This window comes from Saccostrea echinata, unplaced genomic scaffold (assembly GCF_033153115.1).
Source record: "Saccostrea echinata isolate AGI-Se365-2 ecotype Australia unplaced genomic scaffold, CSIRO_AGI_Sech_v1 ptg000056l, whole genome shotgun sequence".
Lineage (NCBI taxonomy): Eukaryota > Metazoa > Mollusca > Bivalvia > Ostreida > Ostreidae > Saccostrea > Saccostrea echinata.
The window spans coordinates 7,711,031-7,722,446 of NW_026889805.1; the positions used below are offsets into that span (position 1 = coordinate 7,711,031).

At 33.4% G+C, this 11,416-nt stretch overlaps 1 protein-coding gene across 1 annotated transcript in view; it reads right to left on the minus strand.

The window, feature by feature from the left end:
- Positions 1 to 10,510, minus strand: part of LOC133172898 (cyclic nucleotide-gated cation channel alpha-3-like) — a 37,414-nt gene extending 26,904 nt beyond the window's left edge. Inside the window, exon 1 of the mRNA XM_061307731.1 lies at positions 10,437 to 10,510. The gene's annotated coding sequence lies outside the window, so the exon portion shown is untranslated. The remainder of the gene's footprint in view (positions 1 to 10,436) is intronic.
- Between the last annotated feature and the right edge of the window lie 906 nt (positions 10,511 to 11,416).

An 11,416-nucleotide genomic window follows, 5' to 3' on the forward strand; every position in this document is an offset into this window, starting at 1 on the left:
TACTCCTATATTTGAAGGAGTTCCCAAAAAATGGTACACTTGGATCAATGCTTAGTGGTGCATAAAAAATCATACTCTCTGTATCGTTCCTGGGGCTGCATTTAACCTATGTTTTACTTTTACAGATAACTGTTTGGAAGCAAATATATTCCCAGAAAGTTAAAATCCTTATGTAGTCTAAGCTTGCAAAGAGAGTGCATCTGAGAAAGCAGGTCCATAACTAAGTTTCTAGATAGGGTTAAATTTGCATGGATTTCACCAGAGTGATCAGAGTAAAAAAAATTGGATCAAGCTCTCCTTGGTAACGATATCCTCTCGTCTGCATCAAGCTTACTGTCGATTAATCTAGACAAGTGTGCAATAATCTTTCTTCGATTGTTGTTTTAAACAGACATGGAACAAAAGCCCAATAATAGTGAAACTTTGGTATGATCCTCTGCAGTTCTCTTTGAGGTGATTTTTGATATTATAAAACCAAGATTTATTCCTATTTCGAGCACAGAAGACGGTATTGCCAGAATGGAGAAAAGATAGACGAAAACACATGGAGTTGGAAATCCATACATATAAGACAAAACAGTAAAAATACCAACAACTGTAAATTCGAATTCTAACTTCCCAATAGTCCCATTGCTACTGGTATGGAAAAGAATACAGCATGCCAGTTGGCAAACTGTAGACATACGAAAAATAAGCGTGGAATATTTCGTAGTTACAAAGACATCATCTATATAGCGTGCCGGAAATAAATATATATAACGTCACCAAATGTAAACTCTCTTCTAATTAAGGCAGTGTTTTATTGGTATAGAAAGATAGCTTTTGCCACTCAATCTAGATGATTTAATTTTCTTAAGCCTTGACACTTGAAGACATAATTGTATTGCGCAGATTTCATAAGCCATTAAACAATTATTGAGGTCTAGAACAAGGGGAAAATACAACGAAATCTATGTTTCTTAATGATTTATCCCTCACAACATTTCATGTGGTGTAGGATTTATCTATAGATGGGATTTGTATACTATGAAACAAAAGGACAATTTACGTCATAGAATGTAGAGACAAGGACAAATTTTCAAGAATTCGATGGACACTGTAACATACTTGCATGTTTAACTTGTTAATAAAACAATATAATTTACAGGAACTCTTCTCAATATTCCATGCATCAAAGTCTTTCCTTTCCCATTTCTTGCAATCGACTGTCAGCAAATGACGTTTCCTTTTGAAAGCTATAAAAGCCAACGGCGCAGAAAATTGATTCAGTCATGCGTTTCGAGATCGTTGGAAAAGACTGAAATTTGCAATCATTTTAGAGACTTTTCTGAAAAATCAAGGAACATGGTTATTAAGAATAATTTTTTTCTTTGTTGAAACCACTTCCATTCTTTATAACCAACATCGGTAACGAAACATACGGTATGTTTGTTGTTTAACGTTCACAACGAGTGAATTTTTCACTCATATGGATGAGTTTGAAAAGGAGGAAACACTGCTATGGAAGAAAAAGACAAGATGATTAAATCCTCTCAATAATCTAATGTACATCTATGTACACAGAATACACAGCAGACGATGGACAACAATTTAAAGTTTTGTCTCCTCTCTTAATGATGAATATGTAACAGTTTCCGATTAATTTAGCTACCTAGACAGAATACAGCATGCAATGAATTCTAACAGTTACTGATTTCTAGGGTAAACAGTTTTGGTAAAATTTTAATGCAGAAGAATAAAGACGACGTCAGGTGACCTCCTCCTGTGGAATAATAAAATGAAAATAAAATGTAAAGCTCTGTGCACTAAACAGATACAAAAGGAATCCCCTATTTATACTGTTCATATTTAAGGATTCTGTTTGCTTTTCTATCTTGATATAGACTTCGATTTTTAAATATAAAAAATGGCTATAAAATTTGGTCTTCAGCATTAAGAAAGAGCCATTCATTAATTACTACTGAACCTCTCATTAAAAATGTTAATAAATTTACGAAAGTTTTTTTGGTACAATGTCTTTTGATTGAGCCTAATAACTTTTAGTAAAACATGTTAGATAGAAGGTTAAAATTAGGGGGGGGGGGGTATATCATTCCACAAATAACCAAACTGTAAGTATCTATTCCATAGACAACGAGAAGAATACTGGAAACTTGACACGGCTTTCTCATATATGGCTGCAAATCACATCAAAAATATTGGGAATCTTTCAAGCAAGCCCAAGTGTGCCAATGTGAATGCGATATGACATTTTAACAATACATCTAGACGTAGTCATGGACATCGATCATACAATAAACCATAAACAGATGATGTCTCATTTCATTCAGTTTTACCATACATCAATGAACAGTCAGGTCTACATCACATTTCCACTGTTTTCTTGAAACTCTATAAAGAACTATTCAAAAAGAGCTTAACATAAGACCATATATACGTGGATTCTTCAACATAAGAATACAAGCTGATGCTTATGATTAGAGATGTGTCTATCACAGTTTCTTCTTGTTACGTGTTATGGAAGATAATAACTTCCAATCGGTCCGTCGTGCATTTCACCATATCTTAAGTTTGGTCTACAGCCTGCATTTCCTACTGGCTTTATCCAACTGTTCAACCAAATTTTTCAATCATAAAAGAACTTTATAGTGCGTAGATATTGACCAACTTAAAGAAAATCCTCGTAAGTATTCTTGTTCTGTTTTCAACTTTAGTCCTTCAGAACATATCATAACAGGTGATGTAAATATAGGTAGTTGAAAACGACGACCTGAAAGCAATCATTATATAAAGGGTTTAAAATCCAGGGAGCCCCAATCCTTCAAATGGCGACAGAACTTCATTTCTATTTATATGAATTCTGTTGAAGAGTATGCCAGGCAATGGATAAAATATGAAGGAAAAGACCTCGGCACTTTATTTCAGAATGGATGAGGAGTTTTGGATGTATATTAGAGAATCGTATTAGACGACTGAAAGGCAAAAGGTGAACAAACCATCCGTAAACCTGGAGTGATAAAAAAAAATTGAAAGACTAAATGAATAATAATTATTATTTCAGATAAAAAAACACCCTAATTTGACCACGGAGTACCCCGCATACCTGATCAATACATAGTGTTCACGGCGGGTATGATCGGCCAACAGGGGATGCATACTTTTCTTATAGGCACCTGATCCCACCTCTGATATTTCCAGGGGTCCGTGTTTTACCCTGTTAACAATTCGTTTTGTTTACCGGATTTATGAGTTTGCTCGCTATTCGACATCTTCACATTTTACACTGTAACAATATAGCTTTTGTGTTTAAGGCTCATTACAGTATTTTAACTGCATTTTAGAAAAACTTGGTTTTAATGCCACATCATTTAAAATCAACCCCCCCCCCCAAAAAAAAAAAAAAAATTCAATAGCATCAAAATGTCTGATTTCTCTATGCTTTATATAACCATTCTTCACGATAAATTAAAGACCAGACTTTATGACATCAAAGACAACTGCTTCTTCAATAAAAATGAAACTCGTAAATTTTCATATCTTGTGATTGATCATCAACAAAATTACTTTGCTAAAAACCACTCTGATTCTATCTAAAAGTACGCTGAAGTTGAAATTAAAAAGGTTGTGAAGTTCCTCATTAACAATGTTTATGTAAACTTTGGAGACCAGGTCTTCAAATAGTCTGTTGGAATTACGATAGACACAAATTGTGCTCCTTTGATAGTCGACCTGTATATACATCCTTATGAAGCAGGGGGGTTAATTAAAAAAAAAAACTTCTACAAGAGAAGAAAACTTTTACTGTGACCTTTAATCGACATTTAGATACAGTGTAGATGGAGGGCGTTTTATATTTAACAATGGTTAATTTCATTCATATGTTGACGCAAAACACCCCAGAGAAATCAGATGAAATGTATGGAGATAACGAACAGTATTCAAGCTCAAAAGTCCATTATACAATACAAAATAGGTGCAGAGCAAACACGGACCTCCAAACATCAGAGGTGGGATCAGGTGCCATGGGGGAGTGAGCATCCCCTGCCGACCGGTCACACCCGCCGTGTGCTCCTTGTCATGATCGGGAAATAACGGAAAAATCCGTCGACAATTCAGTGTGTAAATAATGGCCTAACAATTAGTATGAAAAACTTCAGTCAGCATTTGACTTAATGATAAATTGTATTTGCTGACAAGGTCAGAATAAAAGACATCACAGAGTCTGCCACATATCTAGGGATAATCGTTAGTGAAAGAGGACTTACGGCGGGTGTAACCGGTCGACAGGGGATGCTTACTCCTCCTAGGCACCCGATCCCACGTCTGGTGTTTCCAGGCCTGTTCACGATTTGTATTTTTAACAGGATGTATAAGATTGACCACCTTTCGTTATCTTCACCTTTTTCATTGTCAGTTGTCCATGTAAGTTTTGAATGCCCCTCGTTAACGTAATGACAAAGGGACTCTTACCAGAACTACAAAGTTTTACACCGAAAGTACAACTTACTCAGGATATTTTGCTCCTAAATCTTAAAAAAGAAATGAATGAGGTGATTGTAAAAAAGTTTTTGGGTTTTTTCTTCAATTGTAATAATCTTTGAATGGTCAGTGATCTAAAGTATAACCTAAAGAATTAAACTAAAAATAGAGATATTTGAAAGCGCACGTTCTGTTAATCTCGATAATTTATACTCTTTGCCAACAGAACCCTGACTTAGATCATATTGAGGGACATTTTCGATATTAATAGTAAGCCAGAGTTGTATAATATTCTCCGTAACAAGCTATTTTTATCTTATTAAATGTTGATTTTTTTGTGGCATTTCAGCGTCAATACATAGTGTAAAAATAGACAGTTAATCTGACAAATATCAAAATTAATAGAACTCCCGAAATTTATGTATACCATGGAGGATTGAATATATTGAATGGAATGAGATAACTGGGAAGAATTGAATATTTTGATCAATGATCTGTGTTCATTAGAGGTTGAAAAAGTTTTATCCATATGTTGGATAATTGCAAGGAAAGCTATTTTGGTTGTCTTTGATAATTAGAGTTCATTTTTCTTTTCCAATCATTCAAAATGTAAATATGCTTTTCTTTGTTTATTTATGGAAATAAATGTGTATAAGTCCCATTTTTCTTTTGTTCGTTCGCTAATTCAATAGCCATGGTGTCTTGTCAATAAAGTATGAACAAAACACGATATGTATGTAATATTTCCTGAGGCTTATTCCATACGTAGTCAATATTTACAAAAGACTCAATGTCCAGATTCTAGTGTAAAATAAGGATGATTAGTAGCCATCTTAAAACATTTGCTCTGCAAGAGCTATTAGTTTTCATATCTGTGCCAGATTGGGTTAATCAAAGGGCGTTAAGAGTTGTACCTAACGATAAAAAAAAGAACAATGCATGTTAGTAGAAAATGAAAAGTAATGTACAAAAATTGACAAACATGTACACTGTATCGTGTTTACTTATTTTCTCTTCTCCACTTGTATCCATTTTGAGATGAATTACTATAAGACGAAAATTAAAATTTCTTACAGATGTATTTTTAAAGATGAAATTAATGATAAATTTGAAGGTATGTAACGATTCTTATTCTGTAAACTTTTTTTAATTCACTAATGTTTTACTTTAATTTGATATTTCTTACTCTGTTTAAAAGACGCAAATGTTTTATTCAGACTCCAGCCAAATAATTGTAATTTATCAGTTATACAGGTTATAAGAATTTTATTTGATGATTTATGGTCGATCGGTAAGAATGAGGGTGGGAAAGGGGGGAGTAGTCTATTTCAGTATTTTTGCTTTTCATGTCACATGACATCAGTGGTCTCTATGGAATATTTTAAAAACCCCCGCCCTGACAAAAAGGATAATATGACACTGTGTACTCTTTGTTTCTAAAGTACTAATTTTGGCACCCCTACCCTTCCTCAAAGGAGGATAATTCTGACAGTTGTGGGTCGAATTTTCTTTCTTTTTACATTTTATTTATTATCGTTTCCCTTCAACCAAACTCAGCACTTTATGCCTCCAATCTTAAAAATAGCCTCCTACATCCCTGAGAAAAAATTGTTTGTAAGTCAAAATAAATGGATTGCTAAATGAAATTCGACGTACTACATGATTGTATAGCGTCATATAGGAATCGGATTCTCTGTCCCCGATGAAATCCTGACATTTCCAGCAAGTGTTATAGTCTTGATAATTGTGATGTAATATTTTCATTCATTCATTTTTCTTTCAAAGCTGTGACATTAAAGATAAAAAAAAAGATATTCACGTGCTCAATTATGCTTTTCACTTACACCAACAATAAAACCACCTTCGGCAGAACGATACAGCGTGGTTCCGCCATCCTGTTTAAAAATTGATTTAACTTTCATATGAAATAAAACTGAAACAATGCTTTCACAATATATGGATAAAAAATATATGCACAGAAACAAAAAAATTATAATTGTAAGCTCTGATTACTTATTTTCTTTGCTTCCGGATATGTCTCGAACGATAACTTTCAAATATGGAGATGTCATGTTTGATTTTATAGTGCGTTGTGTATTTTTCGGTTAATTTTAGAAATAGAAAGAATATACAATGACGTTAACACATTGGCCATGATAGGTTTTGAATCTTAACCACAATTGACATTTAAGAAATAAACAACAATGTTAAAAAGTTCTCTGGGAAATGAACTTGGTTGGTCACGTGATCAAATCCTGTGAAGCCCGAAGGGCTTCTCAGAAGATTTGATCACGTACCAACCAAGTTCATTTCCCAGTGAATTTTTTAATATTGTTGTTTATTACTTTTATTTACATTTGAGACGAAAATTCTGAAAAGAACTGCATTCATTACACGAACGGCCCGCCGTATTGCTATGTTGTGACGCGCAATGACCTAGAAGCTGTTTGGTCGTGAGAGTTCGCCTCGCTCCAACATTTGAATACTTACATTTATGTTCAGCAGTCCAGTTCAGGAAATATCTGTTCATAATGAAAGAACTATGATCGCTACTGAGAAAAATCTTACTTTTATTGTATGAGTTCTTAAAATATGAAGTCAAAAGCGGTGGTATCGTCTTCAGTTTCTTTCGGGTTATAAAGGTAAGCGTGATTTTAGGCTAATCTACACATTCTTCACACCGAAGAAAGAGCTAATGATCATTTGTTGAACGAAAAAAAAAAACATATATGTTTCAATAATTTTATCTTTTTCATCGCTTTAACGGCTTAGCAGTTCCGAAACCAGTGTCACCGTGACAGAAATATGTAGACAAGATATCATCTCGCTGGGTGATTCGGTCACGCCATGACCTCTGACCCCCTAATAAGTTCATACAGAATTGAACATATTTTCTCTTCAATAGGTTCATCTAAGAAAAATATTTGCAAATGTAAATAAGTAAAATTATTAGTGTAAAGGTTGCGCTTTTTACACGTTGAACACAACGCGGGAGGAAATATATAGTTAAACAGAGCACGGAGTGAAAAAAGCATTGTTTTGAAGGCATTCTAGAAGGAAAAAAGTCAAAACCTACTGTATAACAAAAGTAGTAAGGAAGGGTACAGGAGGCAAGATTATCTACAAATTCCAGTTTAGGTATCATTAACCTTCTCATCTTGATTAATATTTTAAACTATAAGACAGTTTGAAGAATTTTATCTCACATTCATCTACAAGTTGGCAATTATTGATCGTCTAGATTTACGATGTCTCTGCAAACATTGATGACCATCTTTTGATGAGCAAATTAAAACCTTACAAAAAGAATCAAAAAGATACAAAGTAAAATTTAAAGACTTGGCTGTTATAACATCATCAAATACAAAATATCTCGATCAGCACTCCATGGGAAAACACACATTGTTGAAACTGAAGAAGCATAATCTTTTCTTTTTTTTTTACCGAGATTTCAAAATCGTCTACTTGAAAAGAATAAAATGTTTAGTATCTTTATCAATAATGCAGTGTTTCCCAAGACAGTAACTTGGATCCATTAGGATACAATGCTTACAGAGTGTATAAACACCAGTACTAGGACTCTATCCTAATGATGCTACATTTTCTAATTGTTGGCCTCTTGTCACCAAGAGCTTTCGAGAGCAAGAGAAAGCATTAATATTGAATAACAAAGAAGTGTTTTTTGACTATTTTTGATTATTGTCACCCACATGTGTGTGTGAATACATGCTCTTAAATCTCTGTACGATTATACAGCTATCATTTAAATCATACAGGGATGAGATAAATCAGACTATCAGAACAAATGTTAAAAAGAAAAACAAAAAACTGTCGCCATTGTTGTGTGATCACAAAAATCTTAAAAGCAATAAAGAATGTAAAGAGTACGTAGACTGTTAGAACTGATTTCAAACACTCATGTTTGGAAGTATGAAAACACAGAGTGCCAAAACAAAGCGATTTTGTTGGATTAATTAAATTCAACTGGCATCCTTTTTCAATTTTGTAGTCGATTCAATTCTGGCCTTGGCTGATCACGAGAAATAATGTTGATATTGGCGGTTTTCCGGCACTGAATCAATCGAGGACTAATTAAAGGCAGATATTGATCAGTTCTGATACTGTGATGTAATCCTTGTGATAAAATGTGTTTCTCTTTTCTTAATTAAAGCGTATACAGTATGTTTTCATGGCGGTTACTCTGTAGACATTATAAAATCGGGATCGATTATTATTTTTACAGTTAACCTCTCTTCGATCCCGTGGTTTATTATGATTTAACTGTGGTCTTATTGATTTTGGATCTTTTGTATTTAAATATCATTTTTTCTGAGGAGTTGTATTGTTTCCTCGTCTTTCTTCCTTTCGTTGAATATTTTTGTATTTTATTGATAACACTTGTTGCTATGTATGTTTGTAAAGTCTTCTACACTCACAGATCTCGAGCAACCATAAAAAAGTCACTGATGGCCGTAAATAAACATTATTGCCCCCAGTCACCATATAAATGTATCAGAGAATTCTTTGTTCTAAAATTTAATTTCCCTTGCTACGTTTGAGGAAAAAAAAAAAAAAACTTTGTTTGATTTTAAGGGACAACATAATTCCAAAATATAAACTTAATATATATGGTGTTGAAAACTTTTAAGATAACAATTATTCTGTAACACAATTTTCAAAAAATAAGAAGAAAAAAAAAAAAAGAAAACTCCTCTTTTTCATCCATTAAGCTTGAATAACATCCTGTAGCTTCTTAACGACCGGAAATACGTCATAGAAAAAAATACATTAATTATCCTTTAAAACTTACCGTCTTTCAGCTTAGTACAGTATATGGTTAACCAGTTGTGGGTTAAAAATTCAAGTTTACAAGGGTTAAACTTTATTTTGTTAAAATTCATTTTCTGTGGAATAAAACTTTTTAAAATTGTATTCAATGTTTGTTTAATACATATGTATGCACATGCAAATACTAGCATATTCCATAGATTATGATTTTATTGTAAGTCATTCCTTCCAAAAAGTGCAGTTTTTCATTCTTAGAATAACAAATGCAAATATCTTTATATTTTTTGTCAATTTAAGTAAATTTTACCAATGAAAATGATCTAACATGCATGTAGAAGAAATTAGTGTTTGATATCGGGCAAACGTTCCCCGTCTATACGACTGTCTCCCCATGTTGTTAATCTCTGGCAGTACATTTAATGACAGTTATTGTCTTCATGTAAAATGAACTAAATAGTCACAATATTCAGAAACGTGTTTGATTTTTTTAATTGTCGCGAGTGGAGACATTTCCCATTAATATTTCCAAAACGCCAACATGTTCCTATTTGAAACATTTCCAAAATAAGGTAACTACGTAACATAACTTTTTTGGTTCACAAACATGGCTCTATCCCTTGGCTATGCCATCCACGACTCCCACGTATTGATGGAATAAATTTAAACGTTACGTACAATCAGAAAATATACTTGTCTGTGGTATATTGACATACAAGTGCATTAGATAATGTTTTGTCTCTTTTATTTAATTTCTTTATATTGCCTGCTGTCTTCTATTGCGGATTCTGAAAAAAGACTTTTAGGAGTCAGCGGAATAAAAGATAATCCTTCTTCGATGATTTACAAAATCCTGAATAAATATACTCCCTTTCTCTAGAAGAGGCAATAATAAAAATGAAACAGATCTCTCACCGAGTTCAATAAATTAGGCAGATCTTTCATCGAGTAGCTACATTGTAAATGATGCTTTTGGTGGAAAAATAAAGAATTCAATGATATGATGTACAAAGTAAGCAATACAAAATATGAAAAATTGACAGCAGATAGATTCCTTCTCTTCTTGTATAATATCCTTAATTAGGAAAACCTTCAAATTCTGACTTCGGGAACCAGTATTTAGTTTAAAAAAAATAGCATATGTAATTCTGATACAAATTGATTTAACTTACCTCAAAATAGTTTTCTTCAGTCATAATTCTCACAATAATATAGACAGAATATCCTTAATATGATCCAGTTATGGAATAAAAATCTTCACATTCTGTAGCTTTTACATCTCTCTATAAAATATTCTAATAAATTTATCTGAAATATAAAAATTATGTATCCTTTGTGAAAATTTACAAAACTGACCAACACAGAACTCAAATCCAGCAGAAATACGGCGGCTACCTTTTTAAGCTATCGAACGCACCACATCTCTGTATTAGTACTGGGTCCCAATCCGATGTCTGTTGATTTCCCTATAACCATGACAACGTACTATCTCCCATTCCATTAGCTGCCTATAAAGTGTGTGTGAAGAATTTGCAATAGGAGACAATGAACAACTGGATTAAACAAATATTTAAGAATTTCTTGATGCTCAAGGTTTCAGCGATCCGTTTTTGTTGCGGATTTCCAAATACAAGCACAGCTTTTCTCCTACAACCCAAGATTAGGTTTTCTCTTGTAACATAAACACAATTTTTCTCTTGCAACACAAACACGGGTTTTCTCTTGCAACACAAGCACAGTCTTTCTCTTGCAGTACAAGTACAGCTTTTCTCTTGCAACACAAAAACGGCTTTTATCCTACAACCCCAAATCGGGCTTTTCTCTTACTCAAAACCATATACAGAGGAATGAATCCCTGTGTTTTTTGGCTTCCGAGGTGAAATAAAACAATGTTTACAAAACAAATGTACCATTGATTGATTAATAGAAATAAATTACATACAAGAATAGATCACATTAAGCAGTGTTTAATGACTGAGATTCTGAGGTATTTGCATGATGATAAATGGAGAGGTATGTCCCCAGGGGAGCAGATTTCTGCTACTGTTCGGGGTCACCGTCTTTAGGACTAGAGCGATCGATTCCCGTATTGTCATTACTAGTTTCTAAATGTACATGAATACCATGTTTATTTGTATATAGTTAAATCGAT